At 37.6% G+C, this 20308-nt stretch overlaps 1 long non-coding RNA gene across 1 annotated transcript; it reads left to right on the forward strand.

The window, feature by feature from the left end:
• The first annotated feature begins 881 nt into the window (after nucleotides 1-881).
• LOC136360885 (uncharacterized) lies at nucleotides 882-19185 on the forward strand. Its single transcript, XR_010743529.1, has 4 exons — nucleotides 882-1068; nucleotides 12590-12750; nucleotides 16478-16668; nucleotides 18783-19185. It is a non-coding gene; the product is annotated as an uncharacterized lncRNA (long non-coding RNA).
• Nucleotides 19186-20308: the final 1123 nt, after the last annotated feature.

Consider the following 20308-nt stretch of genomic DNA (forward strand, 5'->3'; position numbering starts at 1 on the left):
CCTGAACCACAAGTATTTTGTTCGATCCTTTGCGATTGTTCTTAGAGAAGGTATTGCATATCTTAACTCACTGAAGTTCCAATGAACTGGGTTTTAATGCTGTATAATTTGTAATAATAATTTCATAAGTTGCTGTTCCTTTTTGATTTCTCTGTATTATATTTGGATATTAAATATTAATTTAAAAAATTACAGAAATTTCAAATTTTTTTAGGAAGGGATAGCAATTTAATTCAATTTTACTTCTCTGACTTATTAATTTCCAAATGTTTTGGAGTTACATGCATGCTTGTTTTGTTTGAGCAGACATTTTTAATTATTGTGTGTTGTGGATAGTAGGCTCTGTCTTGATATACTCAGAGTTGTATATAGTTGTATGGTCAGAGCTATCAAAGTTTGAACAATTATTTTGTACCATTACTTTCGTGTATATAATCTATAAAATCAAAAATAATTGTAAACTAGTATATACTCCAACTGGACATGTGTGATTCCTAAAAGCAGTACAACCAGAAGATAGCTTGGGACCTGCAATTGATAATTCGAACATGAGTTAGTCAAAGTGAGTAAGTCAACTTCTGTGTAAGATACAATACAATATTTTTAAAATATATTAAATATCAAGTAGATCCTTAGTCAGCCAAGCTTGTGAAAAGCTGGGAGGGAAAGAAGCAGTGGACTACACAGAGCAGTAATTGTATGATATGCCATCTTGCTAAAGGTCAGGTCTCTGGCCTCATGTCCAGTTGCCCCCAAGGTTTTCAAGCAGTGCAAGACAATGAGGAATCTGCTCTTAGTAGATTCTAATCCTTCTTGTTACAGACTCCTGTTTCCTTCTCCTACAGCCACAAAATGCTAAATTTGGAATAGATAGCTTTTACAGCACTCATATCCATTATTCTGACTAAGCGAAACTCTCTTGATTGAAGATTTGGATTATGAGGAGATTTGAGCCCCGGCCTTATGGATTTGTCCTATTCTGGGCTGGTGAAGTGGTCCTCATGAATATGCTGTAATCTTGGGCAGCCAGAAAAACCTTACTCCCAAGGCTTCTCTTGGAAACCCAAGGTAAGCCCAGACTGTGAAAGTTAAAAAGGGATATTTTAAAGCCTGGTTTTGTGTAAACCGTGATCACAAATAACTCAAAGTTCTTCAGGAATGTGGAAATATCTGAATTGCATCCCCTGGAAGCATTCAAGCTTGGACTGTTCTTCCATGTAAAGGCAAGATGACAGAGGAGAGTTTTGAAGTTGGTGCACTTTTTTTAATGCAAAGAGTATTAGAAAGTATCAGTTTTGCCAGTGTCAGTTTTCTTGCCTGGAATGTGCCACTGACATTTCTGTTCTTAATCCCAGGTTCTCCCATTCTTCATGATTGCAGCCACAGCTGACCAACATACTCTTATGCTTTTTTCTTAGCAACACCCTGCAGACCTGGCTTTCTATGACTTTAATATGCATTTTGTTGTCCTGGCTCTACTACTGTGGACAACTTACTCCTTTACCTGGATGTAGAATTTGCCCCAACTATAGTGCCATTGAATATATTCAAAATCTTTAAGAAATTCTAGACCACTTGAGAAAGAAGTCAACATCCCCCTCTATTCCATTGCTACTGCTTTTCCAGTCTTTTCCTCATGAGGTTTTTAATATTATGGAAGCAGAAACTGAATGCTTTTGGTACCAACTGACCTTGATATTACCTAGACTAATGTTGCTTCATTCTTTCTGTTTCTGTGGTTTTCTCCACATAATTGAAATTAAGGGTCTGTGCTTGTTATTGCTGACAAACAAAGATCACCTCTTCCTCTATTCATGTTGTTAAGGTTAGCCTAGTGACTTCATGAGAGAGAGAATTCAGGTAACTGTGTGGGAAGAATTCATTCAGAGTCAGAAATCTCAGTATCCTGGAGACAAAAAGGATTCCTCATATTCTACACTGCATAGGATTCTTGTTTTAAGATCTCTTCCAAGGCAGGATCTCACTTCATCACACATAGTGCTCCCAGGAACATATGATTGAATTGCCTATGTAATTGTACTCTGACCACAGAAAATATGTCTAATGACTGTGAGAAACCCCTCTTTAACCTCATATGTTAACATGGCATAAAGGCAGCTTTTTAATGTAGAAGACACTTGAGCTTCTATCCAGAAATGTCAAATCTTTATTTTGAAATATGTATTTCTTTCCTATACTGGTGTCCTACTTGCTGGATTTGGAATTCATACTGCCAGAATTGTTTGCAAATGTGTGTATGTGCATATTAAGATATTCACATGTTTCTGAGTAGTGGTGAAATTATAAACGTTGATACAAAGGAGGCTAAAACAGGATTTCAACGTATCTAAGTAACTACTGGAATGTTAAATTCAGAGTTTAAATTTTCCAATACTAGCCTAGATTTTAAAACGAAATTCTTTGTGACAGTACAAGTCAGTCATTTATATGGAGTTAAAGTATTAAGAACAATAAATGGGAAGAATGATACTGTTTGTAATTTTGAGGTAACTACTTTCAGATCCTTAAATAAACCTATTTTTTTGAGAGTAGATCTTCATCACTTTCTAGAAAACTAACATCTGTGAAACTTTTCAGTGTGGATATCAAAACATTGAGTTACATGAAATCATCAGGTTCTGCTTGATTACAACTAGTGCCCAGAAAATTATGGAAAATAAGATTCTTGCAAGTATAACAATCTTGCTTTTGCAGCATTGCATTTTCTAGTAACAGCAAACATTTCTAAAGCATGTTATTTATGTTCTGCTTTTTACAGACTTTTGGTTAGATTTTGTATTGATTCTAATCTGTCAACTGGATTTAGATCACTTTATTCTTATACCTTTGTTAGAAAGTATATGCATATTCACAAAGAGGTAAAGCTATATCTGGACTGAAATATCTGCAGAACGCCTGAGGGAATTAATTATCCCACCACACTGAACTCGACTGACTGAGGTGAAGCAAATGGAAAAACCTTACATTGGAAAGTTTAAAGAATCAGAAATTTAAATGCTTGGGTTTATTTGCGTTTGACCCATGCTTAGAATTTGCCACTGTAATTGATAGCCATGAAGCGTGCTAGCTGACTTCTGTGTGTTGGTGCTATAATAAGCACTGTTCTATTTCATGGCCAAATTCTCTTCATCAACAGAACATTTTAAAAGTTTCAACTGAAAAATTACAGCAGCTTTCATGTTGGAAAAATTTTAGTAAGATGCTGGTTTCAGACAGCTTCATATTTCCTGGCAAGCAAGTAAAGCAGGTTGAAAAATTTTTCTCTTGGAAAACGTGGCTTTGCTGAAACAGGAACTTTCTGTGAGAAAATGTCAATTTCAATGCATATTTTTTAATATTATAATTTGGGTAATAAAACAGAGCCCTCCAAGTTTCAAAGTGACAGTTTGAAACAAACATACTTTTTTGGTTCCAAATAATTGCTTGAATTAAAACCAACCAAACAAAACAACAGCTCAAGTTGCTCAGCAGCTTTTATTCCACTCAGAGGTCTGATAAGTTTCCACTTTGATTTTTTCATTTTGAAACTTCTTATAGTTTTTCATCTTAGGGGTTTTTTTTGTTGTTGGTTTGTCTTTTTGTTGTTGTTGTTGTTTTGTTTGTTTTTGTTTGTTTGGTTTTTTTGATACTCCGATTTTTCATCCTGTTTTGAAGTAGAAACTAATTTCCTATGGAACAAAATTTTGTTTCGCAACCAGTTGTGCAAGAGACCCATCAGTCTAAGATTTTCCATAAAAGGGAGGAATACTTCATAAACATATGAATGTCAGTTACAGTTGCCTGACTGATGTCCCAAGCTGTTTTGAAATAGCTCAGGAGAAAACAACGTCATTATCAGATGTGATGTACCTCAGAGTTTGTGCTCATCAGACAACCCTTACAAGCAACATTACATGTGGGAAGCTGTTTTAGATTTTCCTTTGTCTGGGTTACACAGACAAGTTCTTCAGAAAGTATCTGGGTTTGCATCACTTCTGAAACCTTTCTCAGGCCTGTCACTAATGTCTCTGAGAACTGGGGACAATCTTTCCATGTGAGAAGGATGTAAAGACCTTGCCAACATTTTTTGCTACCCAACTAATGCCATCCTGCGTGATTGGTGATTAGTCTGATTTTTTTCTTGTTTTATGAAAGTGTATTTGTTAGCATGTGTAGCCAAGGATCTAACAATCTGAAAAATAATATCTGAGGATGACCTCTCTCTTGATTTCCACTTTGTTTAGGAAATAACTTGTTCACTACAAGACCTTCAAAACCACCCTCTGTTTTCTATTATAGGCAATGATCTACACAAGAAAAAATTGCAAACTGTACCTGAAGGACTTTGCAGAAGGGTAGTTGAATTACTATTATAGTTAGAGATGATCAAGAATTCTGTAGGAAAGAAAGGATTCTCTAAACATAGATTTTACTTATCATGATCACTTCTATCTAGACTTCACTATCTGGCTCCCAGAAATATGGGATTATTTTTCACTTAAGTTTTAGTCTCTGATGTTCTGAATATCTAGATATGCTGAAAAGTGTTTCTCTAAAAATAATACATCCATCTCACATATTTTGGGAAGATTAATCAGCAAAACTTGTGAATCCAACTAATTATGTCATAGTTTATGATTTTGACTGTGGTGCTAGCAAATCAGCACCATTTTCTCTAGGAAATAACATCTAACATATACATTTTCCAGTGCAAAAGTGGTGCTAGAAACAGCATCAGTAAGCCTGGAATTCACCCAGTGATGTGGAGTGCTGGATGTTATTGGAGAACAAAATAAATCTGTGTTTGTTTCTGAAGGTCATACAGTTAAAAAGATGTATAATGCTATAAACAGCTTGTTTCAGAACAAGAATTTTCATTGCAGAAGATATGTGGTATTTTCCTCATTCTTTCCTGATTCATTCTGAGGGTAGACTTTAGTGCATCATCTAAAAAGGGTGTTATTAGGCATAAATAACAAGAGACTGTCTCCTTAATAATATAATAAAAATCTACAGTTTGATTAGCCAATCTGTGTTTCACAGAATGAATCAGAAAGCAAGATGATTCCTTGCAGATAGAACATGCTCTTAAGAAAGGGTTTTTGGAACAGCTTGAGGAACTAAGATTAAATGTCTTATACACATATACAAACCCGTGCATCTTGGATATATCCCAAGATTTAGGATGTAATCACTGGAAAAGATTCAGCTTTCCCAAAGTGTTATAAATGGAAGTAGATAAATGCCCTGATGATCAAGGGAAGGTAGCCTTGCATAAGCTTTGCACTTTACAGCACTGTGGCAATCAGTGCATGGCTAGGCAATAATTAGCATAGCTGTCTCTCAGTGATAGCATTTATACCAACCCTCCACACAGTTCATGGATGTTTTGTTTCAGTTCCATCAGGGGTCATGAACAACATGTGTTTCAAATGGTGTCTCAGACTGGGATGGTCACGAGGCTTCTTGAGAAGAGATGCTTCAGAAAACTCAATCTGCAGAAAGCAAGATGTAGAATACAGTTCTTTATGAGACTTTATTCCTAAATCATATACCTACTATGATTCTGTGAGGATTTTTATGCTACTTCTGGCATAAAAATTGCTCAGTTTCTTATAACATTGGAACATTTGGATCTGCTTCGATTCATTAGCATTGCATGAGGAGGAGAGGAAGCTGAAACTCAGGTTTTGTTCTGCTTGGATGCACTCTTTCATGGTTTCCAAGAGGTGCCAAAGTTCAAAGTAGAAAAGTTTTCTAATTTTGTTTTTCTGCAAATCTTAGCAAGAAATGATCTGTATGGAGTAGACCTAATCTATCAATAGGAGCTCTAAGACAGTACATGGTTGACATGTCTTTTTCTGTCACAGGGGTGACACTATTCAGCAAGCAGTTAAACACATTCGGGGAAAAAACCAGTTTCTTGCCATAATGCAGTAGGTTATTATCCAATTAAAAATGATCTGATAAAAACACTTTTTAACATTTGTCACATTTTTTGCCTCTTTGTGATCCAGCCAAAGAATTTCTATCATTTTGTGACTGCAACCAAGATATAACTAACTGTTGCCATACCAATAACTAGGAAGAAAAAGAACCTCCTCCACATGTACTACCCACACAGATCTGATGGGCACAGTTGGTGAAATGCTTTGGGAATAAAATGGAGCGGCGACTGATGCACATGGCTGCTGCAGTTGGATCTGGCCTGGAACTTACATGCTCAGTGTGTGTATGTGCATATGGAGTACGTGTGAATCACTGAGGCACTGTGTCTGCTCCTGCTCACAAACACAGCTCTCATTTAACTCACTCAGTACTTCTTTTCCTCAGTCTGTCAAATTCTGCCAGAGGAGCTGTGGGCCTGAATCTGACTGTAGCTGCTTGACTGTACACCTTGCATAATCTCCACAGCAGAATAATGAGATTATTCTTATTTTCCTTTGTTCTAATTTGGGGGTAGTTTGCCTGTGTAATATCTTGTGGTGTTTGATGTCTATGTGTTCAATGATAGCTTTTCACTGACGCTAAATGCTTTGACATTCATATGTAAAGTGAGGAAGTCTTCATATAATGCAACTTATATTTTTCACTTTTAATATGTCCACTCATTTTCCCTTTAAAGCAGCACTTCTTTTTCCCATCTTTCTATCTTCTTGGATGTTAGATTTGGAACATCTTGGAATAGCATTCAACTATTTCTGGATGATAGTAGTGGGCTTAGCACATCATGAGAACTAATGCATATATATTTTAAAATGGATAAGGTTCTGAAGAAGTGTCTGAGCTACTTATTTCTCACTTATATTATAAAACAGCAAATAAAACCAAAAGTAAATCTCTGTAGTCCAAGGAAAACACTCAGTAGAAAAGAGAATGAAGAATATGTAGTTCCTTAATCTTTAGACTCTCAAAGATATTAAATTTACTACTCAGTTGCAGTTGTCTTGTAATGCTAATGTTGTGATATGACTTACTGTTATGAATAAATACAGTCATTGAACCTTCAACATTGAAAAAATTAAGCCAGTTCAAGTCCAAATAAATTTTGCACAATAAGGGAGGATTTCTGCAAAATGAAAAGAAATCCCATGCTGCTTCAATTTCATATCAGTCAAAAAAATATTAATATAAATTTAATTTGGTTGTGGGCTATTTAAGACTTTTAACCCTTTCTTTCTCATTTTAATCTATGATAAAATTCTTCTATTTTGATAGCATAGAAAGCAAAGAAAAATTCTGAGCCTTCCAAAATAAAAATTTCAAAAATATTTTGGCTTTTAAAGAGTTCTATTGATTTTTTTAGCTAACATTTTTCATCAGGTTCTACCCACACTCATAGATAGCTTCTGCAATATGTGCCCCTTCTCTTCACTGAAAATGCCATTAAAATATATTTAAAATTCCACTAAAAAGTATCTGATGACAGTAACCAGTCATCAATAGCATAGTACCTCCATTTTAACAATGAAGTCATACTTTTATATACACTTAACTGTGTGCAAGGTTTTAAAAATCATCTTCCAATGTAAAATATGTGGTCATTTTAAATGTGTCTAATGCACTCTGTATTGAATCAAAGCTTTCAGCACTCGAAAATATGTGTTCTCACATCTATGAATAACTGTTTTTACATGGTTGCTAATAAAGATATCTTCTAAGATATTGAATGGGAAAAAAGTTTAGGATAGATCTACCTCTCTGGGCAGCCTGTTCCAGTGTTTCACTTTCCTCATAAAATAAAATTTCTTCCTGATACCTAGTCTGCATCAATCCTCTTCCATTTAAAACCATTATCCCTTGTCCTATTGCTACAGGCCCTACTAAAATGTCTGCACCCACCCTGCTTTTGTGCCCCTTTAAGTACTGACAGGCTGCAATGAGGTCTCCCCGGAAACTCCTCATCTCCACACTGAGCAACCCAAACCCTATCAGACTTCACTCATCAGAGAGGTGCCCCATCCCTCTGGTCATTTCTGTGAATTCAACAGATCCATTGCTTTCCTGTGGTTAGCACCCCAGAGCTGGTTGGAATAGTCCAGGTAGGATCTCAGAAGAGCAGAATAGAGGGGCATAATCCCCTTCCTTGACCAGCTGGCCATGTCCCTTTTGATGCAGCCAGAATAGGGAAGCAGTCTCCTAATCTGACTAGACATCATAGGCTTCACCCACTTAGATCAGCACTGGCTCCAGCAACTCATGATGAAGAAAACTGCTCAGGGCATTTATGTCAGATTTGATAAAACTTCTACTAAAACATCAATTCAAATAGGTCAGAAGTTTTAATGGTGAATCTATCAGACATTTTTTCTGAGGTCATGAACTGTAAAGAATTTGTTCCTTCTGGCTGTCAGTAGGTCTGCTCTTCTGGAAATTAAAAGCAGAATTTAGCTAAGGATACAGCTTTCCTTTGGGACGCACACATGCCACTTCATCTGATTTCAGTGGGGCTTATGAAGTTCTCCTGAGGAATTAAATGAGTCCTCTAATAATTAATTGTAAAGATTTTTAGGTTAACTTTAACTGTTCCAGTTAAAAGTTTAGATACAGAACCATTTATAGTAACAGACCAAGCAGCCAAGCAGCAGAAAGGCATCAGTCTCTTTATCACCTGGTGTCACAGATAGACACATGGCAATTTTTTGCTGAGGTTAAAGGAAAAAAGATATTAAACGTAATTTCTCTATCTCCTCACTTCTGTGTTTGTGAGAAACTTGGCTTTTGTTTTCCATAAGAAATTTCAGCTCCAGTCAAGTCAGCATCTTGTGTCTTTACATGACCTTTTAATTTACACAGGCACTGATAACAGGGGCCAAGAGTTAAGGGAAAACCTCTCCCACATTATACAAGCTAACTGGGATCACTGAATGCACAACTTGTCCTGCTATTTCTTACATCACAGATGAGTAAGAAATATTTGAGTGTCTGTTCTTATGGTGCACACAACTGTGTAGGTTAGATTATATTTTAAGATTAACTTAATTTTGCACAGTTAATAAAAAAATTCATATCTTTCCAGATATGATAATAGGATTTTATGGCCAAGACACAAGTGTTTCCCTTCAAGTCAAGAAGTTGTAAGACTTCGTAAAAGGTTCAGAATTTTGCAAATGTTGCCTCAAGTTGTGGTCTTGATGTTGTATACTGCACTTTTATATATACTCCTTCATAATGACTTTCTGTTTACTTAATGGAATGGTACTTAGCTTTTGGAACTTTACAGTTTTTGGCACACTAAAAGAAACCAACCTGCTTTATTAAATTCATGATTGAAGGAAATCACTCTAAGCCTAATAAGATTTATGTGTTTCCATTCAATGTCAGCAGGGAGTCAGATTAAATCAAGGCTGAAGGTTGCATTCAAACCCTTGATCAAGCTACCAGTGCTTCAGTTTGAAAAGCATGACAAGATGATTAGATGATTTAAATAGCCCTGTCCTTTTTGAGATTGCTGATATCATGAAATAAATTATTTTCCCAGCAAAAGTATGCATTTCTTATAATCATATTAATAAAATGTGGTGTAATGGCTTAACTCCAGTTGGAAACTAAGTACTGCACAGCTATTTGCTCACTCTCCTCCCTCACAGTGGGATGGGGAGGAGAATTGGGAAAAGGTAAAATCTGTGAGTTAAGAACAGCTTAAAAATTTACTTAAAATAGTGTATATATATATATATATATATATATATATATATATATATATATATAATAATATACTGATAATAATGAAAATATCAACTAACAAAAAATAATACTAGTAATACCCATAATAGTAGTAATAGTAGTAATGGAAAGGGAAATAACAAAAAGAGAGTACTAAAACCCGAGAAAAACAAATTATGCACAGTGAAATTTGTCACTGCCTGCTGATACCCAGCCAATCCCAGAGTAGTGATTGGCCCCTCCTGCCAACTTCCTGCAGTTTATAGGCTGAGTATGATGTTGTCTGGCTAGTTCAGGCCAACTGTTCTGACCATGCTCTCTCCTGGCATCTTATGCACCTGCTCACTGTCAGGGAATGGGAAACTGAAAAGTCCTTAACTTAGAGTGAGTACTACTGGGCAACAACTAAAACATCAGTGTGTCATCAACATGTGGATCCTCAATGAGGTAGTCTAATCAAAAGAATAATTTATTTTGTTTCATATGGTTACCTGTTATACAGGTTATCTATTATTAAAAAATAATACCTAATGCTTACACAAAGTTGTCCTCAAAACATTTTACAAAAGAGGTCTTTGTGACCCTTTTCTATAAATATGGATTGCAATATATATTTAATGTTGCAGTTATTGAATGATATGCTGGGATTTCAACACCTGTGCTGATCTAGAGTGACTAATGAATAGTAACCTACCTTTTGAGGTCTTATTCCCCAAATTAAGTTTAAGTACAGCTAAAAGGAAAGAGCCATTTAACCAACACATTTGAAAGAAATTTTCTTGTACCATTTGGAGATGAGATAGCATTAATTGGTGTGCTTTCATGAGGAATAGTCCAAAAGTTGCCTGTAAAAGTCTTCAAACTGACTCATCCACTTTTCCTTCCAAGGTGACACCAATGGTGCACCAATGCTTTAGTACCTGGTGCATACATGATACTTGTAGTCAAGGATGGATGTCAAACAGATGCTGGATTTAGAAACATGTCTTTTTGAATTTTATTGCAATTAAATGTATCTTCATTTTACTGAAATTTATGCAAATCAGACTTGGATTCTGGGCCACTAAACAGCCTATTGAAGAAGTCTTGGGAAATGCAGTGAAATCTTGGGAATCTTATTTTCATGAGTTTATGTGATGACAGTATTGAAATCAGTCAATCAAACTACATTTCTGATAAAGCACATACTTTGAAAGCCAAAATTATTAATATATCTTTTGTCCCAATGTCTGCAAACCAAAACTGCAATCCCCGACAGTCGGTCTGGGAGCTAAACTCTGTAGGTAATCAATCCATTTGTCATTAAGTCAAAAGATAAGGTAAGCATTAAGGAGGATGGTAGATATGGAAGGTTACAAACTTTCCTAAACTTTATCCAGATTAGCTCCTTTCTAAACCACATTTCTCTTCCTTCATTAGCAGAGAAATCTTTGCTGGCTTTGTCAGTCTGCAATGCTGTGCAGCTTGATCCAAAAGATGGGCACCCTTACAAAATGAATGAACAAATCAAACCCAGTTTGTCAACAAGGTATTTCTTAGTGCTCACTATGACTAAATGACAACCTGTGACACTGAAAGCTGACAGTAGAATTTAGATATTTAATAGCCATCTTACTGAGATTTTAACCTGTATCCTATAGTGGACTTTGGGTACAGGCATCAAGTACCTGGAGTAGCAAATAATCAAGGTGTAACCATGTGGTGCTAGAATTTTTCTGTAGTGAGAGGTGTAGCAGAAAACTACTTTTTGGATTCTCACATGGAGTACAAGTAACCCTAACACTCTTCCAGACAACGTGGATGTGCAGGGTAGAGAAGATCATGGATTGACACTTCATTGGGATAGAGCTCTTCACAAAGGAAAGGCCTTCTAGGTACAGAGACATCATTGTTGATAATGTCATGGAATTGTCTGAACTGTGATCAAATTGCTCCTGCCTGGGATAGCCTGAGACTGCCTGGGAGATAAGTACTTTCCCTTTGCTATTAGCAAAGAGATAACTGAGAACTCTCCTTATAATATTTCAGGTTACTGAAAGCTATTTTCCCCTCAATGAACATCTTAAAGAAAGATGATGAGCAGGTGGACAAGATGATTCTTTAAAATACATTACTCAGGATTGTGTGGTCAAGGATCTTCTAATGAAGCACAATGTTGTGGGCTGATACAAATTGTCAGTCTTCTCCTTTCCTGCCACTGGTCAGTTTGTTGTGGTTGGATAATATTATCAGTCTACTGGAGAACATTGATATATAGAGATAAAAAGTTTCCATGATTTATCTCAATCAGATAAAATAATGGGAGTCTTAAATACAGTTCCCCCTTTAATTTCAAACTGTATGGGTATGCAGTTATGTTTGACTAATGTGGGCTGTAAAAATTGCAGATAATGCAATGGCTGAAACAAGAAATCACAAACACATTACATTCTAGATGCAGTTCAGTGAGTACTGACTGACCATTTACAGGTCTCTGGCAATAAATTCTGTGTGGTTCAGGAGTCTCAACTACAGAAGTGTCTTAAAATATGTAAAACTGTCCCTTAGGAAGTACAAACATAAAAAAATAATTTATTCTATATGGAGGAAGCAAGAACTATAAATTTTAGGTATGTATAAAATGTTTGTCATTACAGAAAAAGTGGCAATGGTTAAAGGAATCGAAGTTGAAAAGAAACTCTCCCTTTCTTTTGTGATCAGATCAATAAGGGAGTATTTTGCAATACCATCCAGTGAACTGATTGAGCTTTCCAACATTATTTCAGGCTACTGACCACAAAACAAAATACTATGCATCTACTTTGTTACAGGCTGTGAAATGTCATATTTGCATAGAACTCGTTTAATGATGAAAGTCTGGTAAAAGAATTTCGCTTCTTCCTGCATGAATATCCTATTAAGATGAATGCCTTTTCTCAAGCAGCAGCCTTGGCCAAGCCCCTGCAGTGACTGGCCAAGCTCGCACAAGTGAGATAAGACAAGTTCTGAATGGAGGATGTCAGGAGCAAAGGCAGCGGCGCGACGTGGGACTGCGTGGAAGGGGCCGGCTCGCTGCCAAGGCCTCCCGGCAGCAATGTGCTTGAGGTATGTGTGAACCACAGAATTCTGTGCTTCAGTTGCAGGGCTGCTCTTATCCATTTTGTATATCCTCACATATGAAATGAAATCTCCGAGTACCCGAGATAAAACTGCAGCAGTGTGAGACCGACAAGCACATGTGCATTCGTAGCACCGAGCACCCTCAGATAACTTGAATGGACTCCAAAGTGAGAGGAACTCATGTCTGCTGTGATAAAAGAGCCAAATGATCATGGGCTTCACTGATAACTGGCCATAGAGAGGCACAAGGTAGGCTCTGACACACACTGGGGCTGCCATAAGTTCAGTGCTAACCTCTCCTATCCATAACTGCACGAACCCATTTGCTCCCTGGAATGAATAAAGAGGAATCAGAGTCTGTCAATGACAATCCCATTCCTGTCTCTTCAGAATCAAACAGACACTCAGAGACTCAGTGTTCAAGATTTTTTCAGATGCTAGCTACTAATTTACAAGGAGATAGGAAATCATTGTGTCTGTCAAATAACAATGACACAATAATAGCAATAGATCCTAAAATGTCCTGGCTCTAGCTTATCTCTAGGACTTGCAAAATACTAAGTGGCATACACACCCACACAAACTCCACAAACTCCTGAGGGTGAGTAGGAAAACACATGCTTCATGCTTACTTAGCCTCTTTCTTTTCTATCCACTCCCAGGGATCACCATTCTGCCTCCTAACTGCTTGAGTGTTTGAGGTTTTAATCTTTAATGTCTCCACATGTTGCTTTTTATTTAGTTAACAGCACCAGCAAGTAATGGATTAAGTGTCTTTTTTAATAAGTTGCTATGATTGTTTATGAAATGTAATGTCTGCATTGGACTTCTCTGAATATTTGGTTTTGCTGCTATGATAGAACAAAGGCCACTGTTTAAATGTTGTCCACTACTGTTGGTGGAAACAATAAGCTAATATTCTTAGCCATAAACCCAGGAAGCCTTGTTCTTCTTTTGTTTTTATGATAATGCAGAATTAAGGCACCTTCATACTTGTGCAAAATGCAATAAGAGAATCCTTGTCTGATAGTATTTGTCTCCTTCCAGAGACATTGATTCCTAGTACAGGTTGGGCAGCTGCTGGGCGTTAGCCCAGGGGTGCTTGTACAACTCTCCCTTGTATTGTAAGAATAGATGGCTACCTGCTCCTTGAGTCTCACCATCCAACAGGTCTGAAAGCACTGCTTTTATCCTGGCAAGTCAATTTGCTGTGCAACTGACCTGTTATTACACTTCACATGTTGGAATAAGCACACAGGCAGAGACATGCTGCAGCTCTTCTTTGCATTAAATGTAGGGTGAGAGGGTGAGTGGAGGGACAGAAATTGCTATTGTTTTTAGAGTCTTCGCAAAATTATGAAAAAACAGCCATATGTTTGGATAAAATTTGAAATAACTTTAATTCAAACCCACATGACAATGAAGATATTGTAACTCCGCCACCTACATATTTTATACAAAGTGAGCCAACAGAACAATGAGCATAAAAATTGCTGTACATCTTCTTGCTTAATCACTCTTCCCTGCAGCTCTGAACAACACATTAGACTTCTCAACATTCAAAACTATTTTTCTCGACAAGTGCAGTCTGAAGGAGTTCCTGCAGAGAGGACTTTTTTTTCCTAAGGAAAGGTTCAGGAGCATTGCTGGCTACTTGGATACAAAGCTGAGGCTCCTCAGCGGTTGTAAATCAGTCCCATCTTGTTAATGTCAGTAAGGCTATGCTAATTTATGCTTGCTAAAGTACTCGAACCTGCCAACAGGCACCTGGTTAAATAGGTATGTTTAACCTGCTGGAGTTGCTCGGAAACAATTAAAGCAGCAGCCACTCCACTGGATGTGGAAAGGTTACACAGCTCAGGTCCATCTGTCCCTTCACCATCAGCGGCATTAGGGTCCCCTGCCAGTAAAGCCTCTGATGGAAATGTGAAGGCAGAGTACTCTAGATAACAGCAGTGTGCAGTAGGAGCAATTGAAGAGGGAAGCTGAAGGCTTGCTGAGACCTTGTCCTGCTGTGCTGAATGACGTTATGATCCAAACGTCCTCCCCTATTATCCTTGCAGTCCTTACTTTTGCCTTCTTGACCTGCCATATTTCCTTGGTCTCTTCAGTTCTTGGACAAACTTTCATTTCGTTTATCATTACCAAAAACCAACCAACCAACCAAAACCAAAAAGAGCCCTAATCAAAACAAAAAAACAAACAACCCCCCAAAAAATGCCCAAAACTCCAACCAAACAAAAACCCCCAAACCCTCCAAAAACCAAAATCACCTGACCTGATGTTGCTATTGCTGCTAGCTCTGCATACACACCTCATGCTTTTCCTCTCCTTTGTATTATCTACTTGGACTGTATACTCTGAGCAGTTTTCAGCTAAGTGCTGTACAAATAATGGAGACAAAATCTTGGTTTGTCCTCAGGCATTACCATAATAAGAAAGGCATTTCAATTAAGAGCAGTATTGTAAAAATGTGGCTGTTCTTAATGACAGATTGTCTTTCCTAGGTCCTACCAACACAAACAAAGCAAAGAAAGACCAGAATACTCATTATGAACAGTGCTTCAGGGCGATCCTGCTATTTCATTGCTTACTGCAGTCTACCACCCACTTCTTTTCCATACAAAATGTACCTTTTTAACAACAGTTAAATAATGTAATTAAACTAAGCAAAAAAGTATTATTCTAATATGGCAAATTGTGTCCTTGCAGAACTGATGACAGAAATGATAAAATAAGTGTATCAAGCAATTAGATTAATGTTGAAAATATATTTACATGAAGGAATAATTAAAAAACAGAATACTGTAAATTTGAAATGTAACTTTGTGGTGGCAAGGTACTTAATTTTTTCTGTGTTTTTTGCTTTGTTTAGTTTGCTTGTTTTTTCTTTTAATTCTTGTTATCATCTACTTTTCTGTCTTTGCATGGGACACTTTCATACAGCAATAACAGCTTTCTGTTAGGATTTTATATGGGTTGTGTGAAGTCAGAGATGATTTTGGTTGCTTGATTTTCATGCCAGTGGTTGCTACTGTTCTCCTGATTGCAAATTTTTTGTGGAAAGCTTTAATCTGGCCAATACCATTAAAGAAACACATAAATCTGAAATGCTAGGGTACTCATTCACATGGAAAGGAAATGTAAGCGTGGATTATTTTTGCAACTCAAATCAATGGTACTCTGCTATCTTTCTTTATTAGATGGAGATATGAGACATCTCACCTAACTGTAAATACCCACACTGTAGATATCTCCTTTGACCAAATTATGGTACTCCTTTTATAATCAATGGAAAGAACTGTCTTGTTTTAGCCATTTCCTTCAGATGAGAGAGATTATGCCCTGTGAATGTTTGTTTCTCCCTCTTAGCTCTAACGGCCATTAAGCCTACAAGCTCAGATGGGGACGTTTGCATCACAGATATTTGCATTTTGTCAACTCAGTCCTTTTTTTTTAGTGTGAGGTTTGTAAAGATTGAAGAAAATGCACGTTCCAGAAAGCTTCACTCAATACATATAAATTTATCCTTCTGTGCATGCCAGGCTTGGACCAGAGCTGAGTCACAGCTTCTGAGTTCGAGGCAAAAGTGAAAATTTCTGTGTAATGGGAAGGACAGCCAGAGCAGGGTCTGCAGCGCAAGAAGGAGCAGGGCAAGGTTGGAAAATTTATAGGACTTGGCTTAATGGTCTCACCACTTCTCTCCTCACAGCTCTCACCCCAGGCTCTGAAACCTCCCTTGGCTGCAGCAATCCGCCTGGTCTCCTCTGGCACAGGGAATCCACGCTCTGAGCCCGTGGCCTTTCTGACACCTCTGCTGATTTGCTGCTTCTGGTGTCTCTGACATGAGCTAGTTTTGACCTGAGAAAAAAAGAGGAACACCTGCTTCCAGACCAGGGATGCGTCGTCTTTCCTCATTCATCTGTCCAGCTGCAGTTTTTATTTGCCACTTACTTGAAAGACTGTGATAAGTAGCAATTAGTAGAAGATAGTACAAGCAGGCATCTGCCTCCCTTAGGAACAAAGGAAACAAAACATTGTGAAGGAATTTGCTTGCCTTAGAAACTTAATTCTATTTAAAGGTCTTCCTGTCATTTCAATAACTAATCTCAGGAGGAGGGAAGTGTCTTGAGGGTTCTGGGGACAGTTAATTCCTGACTGCCACTCGTTCCTTATGAAGAGTAAATCCTTCACGGTTCACTCTTCCTCAATCTCGCTTTCATTCTCCCAAAGATGCCTGAATCTAATATAATAGTGAATATTAAGGATCATATAACTTTTTTAGCAGTTGTGCTAAGCCTCATAAAACCAATGCAGGAGAGGAATTTTGACTATTTTGTATATCTATGACAAAAAAACCCACTATGGGAATGTTCGTGGGAATTAAATTATGGTCAAATTCACAGAAGAGTCTCGGAGGGGACAGGAAAGCCCAAAATACTTGTTTCAATAGTTAAAGAATTATATATACCTTTCTAGTCTGTAAATCTTGACATTTTGCAATTATTTTATATTAAAGACTTTTTTTTATTCAAAGAAAGGGATTCCACAAACAAGAACATAAACATATTTGCTTTCTGAACCAGTCTGAACCAATCTTTTTCATGAAACCTAAAAGGCCATTATTCATAAAATTGTACTTAGAAAAACTGGAGGCAGATGAGAGAAACACTTTTCCCCCAGGCTCCTTGGAGACCAGTGAAGCTGCTAGTAGCTTGCTTTAACGCAGAACTGGAAAAAGGCTCTACCTACCCACACAGTGTAGCTGTGCTTATCTGAAAGTATTCCTATTATTTTTGCCTTGGATACAATTAATTATTTTGCACCAAAGGTGTTCTGTGGCATGCCATACATCACGTTAGCCTTGTGTTTGACATCATACTGATGCAATGTGATACATTAGGAGTTCTACCAGAGGTGTTTTAATTAGGCAAGGAATTTTATTCACTTGGCGAATATTTACTTTGAGTTGCCTGCCCAAGGCCATAAAATACAAGCACCTCAGTGCTCCCAACTAAATGTCAGATGGGGTATCCTACACTCTGCTGATTAATTATATCATACTTAGATCATTTAGCTAATCTGTTGAATGCATATCACACAGTTAATGAAAGACTTCAAAGCTGCAGGCAGACTCAAGAAATGAATCATCGTGTATAGCAGTCTTCATTACTCATTGCAGAAATGCAGCGTTCATAGTTACTAAGTTTGAACTGGGAGAGGTGCAAACTGGCAGGGTTACCCTGCCAAACTCTGCTTGCTTTTTCTTTTCTTCCTGTTTGAGGAGTCACACGCAGCAGGGTGAATAGATACTCTCTGGGTGTTTTCTGGAAGGGCAGAGACTGGTCCCTGAGGCACTGATAGGGAAAGGGATTCATCGGTATTGTTCCAGTCTCTAGAGTACTGCAGTACCCATTAACCAGGCTCACCTCTTGCATTGGCTGACCTCGGTAAAATTTTAAGGCAGAAAAGGAAAACAGTAATGTTTGCCTAAGGAGAAAAATTCTGTGAAGAGCTAGAACCTGTGTACACTTGTGGGGTTTGTTTTGTTCTTTTTTTCTTCCTACATGGAGGTAGAATAATGAGCAAACACAGACTGAAAAGTCAAGACACTATCATCATCATCATCATCACCTATTGTCATGGCTTGAGTAGCTCATTCCATTTTCAGAGTGGGTTTGGTTTGGGGTTTTTTTTTCAGCCTATTAGCAGCAATTAAAGGTATCAGTTTATCACTTGACTTCTAAAATGACCATGATTTTTTTTTCCATACATTTGAGGACTTGGAGTTGGAGTTTATTCGGTTTCTCTCGGATGGTGGAGGAGAAAAGCTTGTGTGGTGTTTGTTTGGGGTTTGTTTTGTTTTTATTTTTTTTTTTTTTCTTTTTAAGTATCTTTTTGTTTTGTTGTTGTTGTTGTTTTACGTTTTTGGTTTTCTTTTTACGGCGGTGGGAGTGTGGGAGTTGGTTTGGTTTCGTTTGGTCTATTTTTTTTTTTTTTTTTTTTTTTTGGAAAAGATCTGGGACCGTGGAATGGAAGCTTCACTGAACAGCAGCTCATTGATGTTTTGTGATCAATCGCTAGGTCTGGTCTGAAAGCCTTAAGCTTGCAGCAAAGATAGTTTGTGAGGGCTTGGATGAAATGCAAATTAGAAATGGTAAGGAAGAAAGGCATATGGGTTGAAAGGGCAAAAAGGAAATCCATCTAGTTATTACAATTTAGCTGATCAGGCAACTCCTCACAGATTGCCTGTGGAAAGAAACTATGTGAATGGTGTGACATACTATCACGAGGAAATCCAAAATAGTAGAAATTCCCCTTCAGGATACATTCAGGGGGCCCCAGAGCGACATTCATCCCCACACCTCTCACATCACAGTTCTGCACCATTATCAGTGCTCAGTAACACTGAGGGTCATCCTGCCCCGGTCTTCCTTTGTGGGAGGACTTGTAAATTCTCTCCCTATCTGACTCACCCGAAGGAAGCTGGAATAGCTAACAATCACCTACTCTTGTTTAAAATTGCCTCTGGCTGAAGGAGATTAAGCAGTATGTGAGCTATCCCTCTGTCCTCTAACCCTCCAACCAGGGGGTGGAAACAAACATTTGAGGTGGGAGTGTCCTATCCACTCCAGACACTTTCTGAGTTAATTTCCACTGGGTTATGGGGGACATATAGAAAAATACAGCTTACATCTCCTCCCCCTGTTTAAAAAAATCCTGTATGTGGTCAGAAACTGAGTTTTTTTTTCTTATCTGAAAGATTACACCTCCAGGAGAGCATCTTAGGAAAGCAATCTAGTACTGAGTCAGAGGGAAGAGAATGAGTCACTGCAGCATTTAGATTTTTCTTGGAAGTTTCTCACTAAAGCATTGCCCCAGTCTGACAATGTTTAGTAGATGACATCAGAGAGACTGGAGTTTATGTTAAATTCAGAATGGATAAAGGCTAGGATCCCAGGAAAATGTTTTTAAAAAAGTGGTTAATTTTTTGTGGGACAGACAAAAAGTACTTAATTGGGGGTATATTCATCATACACTTACTGTAAAACCAGAGTAAACAGAAAAAAAAATAACAACAAAACAAAATCCCACAAAAGAACAACAACAAAAACCCCAAAACCAAACCAAACAAATAAAAAAATCCCACCCGAAGGCAGGACTAACCAGAAGTCTTAGGCTGCTAATGTAGAATGAATAGAGCATGTGTCACATTGCAGACTGTTCCTTCCTTTAGCAGTGGCACAAAAAGTGAACTCATTATAATTGAATTTGGCTAGGAAAAATGCCGGTCTTTTTTTTTTTTTTTTTTTTTTTTTAATCTTACTTTGGAACTACCTGATTTTTGCAGTAAAGCTGCTTGCAATCCTGTGAAGGATCCCCTCAACAACAGCAAGACATCAATGGCAGTGCCAGGTTGTCATTGTGGAGTAGTGCTCTAGTGATTATCAGTGAATTGACAATGATTAGTGACTCACTGTTGCTCATTCTTAATCCAGCCCACTCCACCACTGCTTGTACTGCCTTGTGGGAAGCAAATCTA

Source organism: Sylvia atricapilla, chromosome 5 (assembly GCF_009819655.1).
Source record: "Sylvia atricapilla isolate bSylAtr1 chromosome 5, bSylAtr1.pri, whole genome shotgun sequence".
Classification (NCBI taxonomy): Eukaryota; Metazoa; Chordata; class Aves; order Passeriformes; family Sylviidae; genus Sylvia; species Sylvia atricapilla.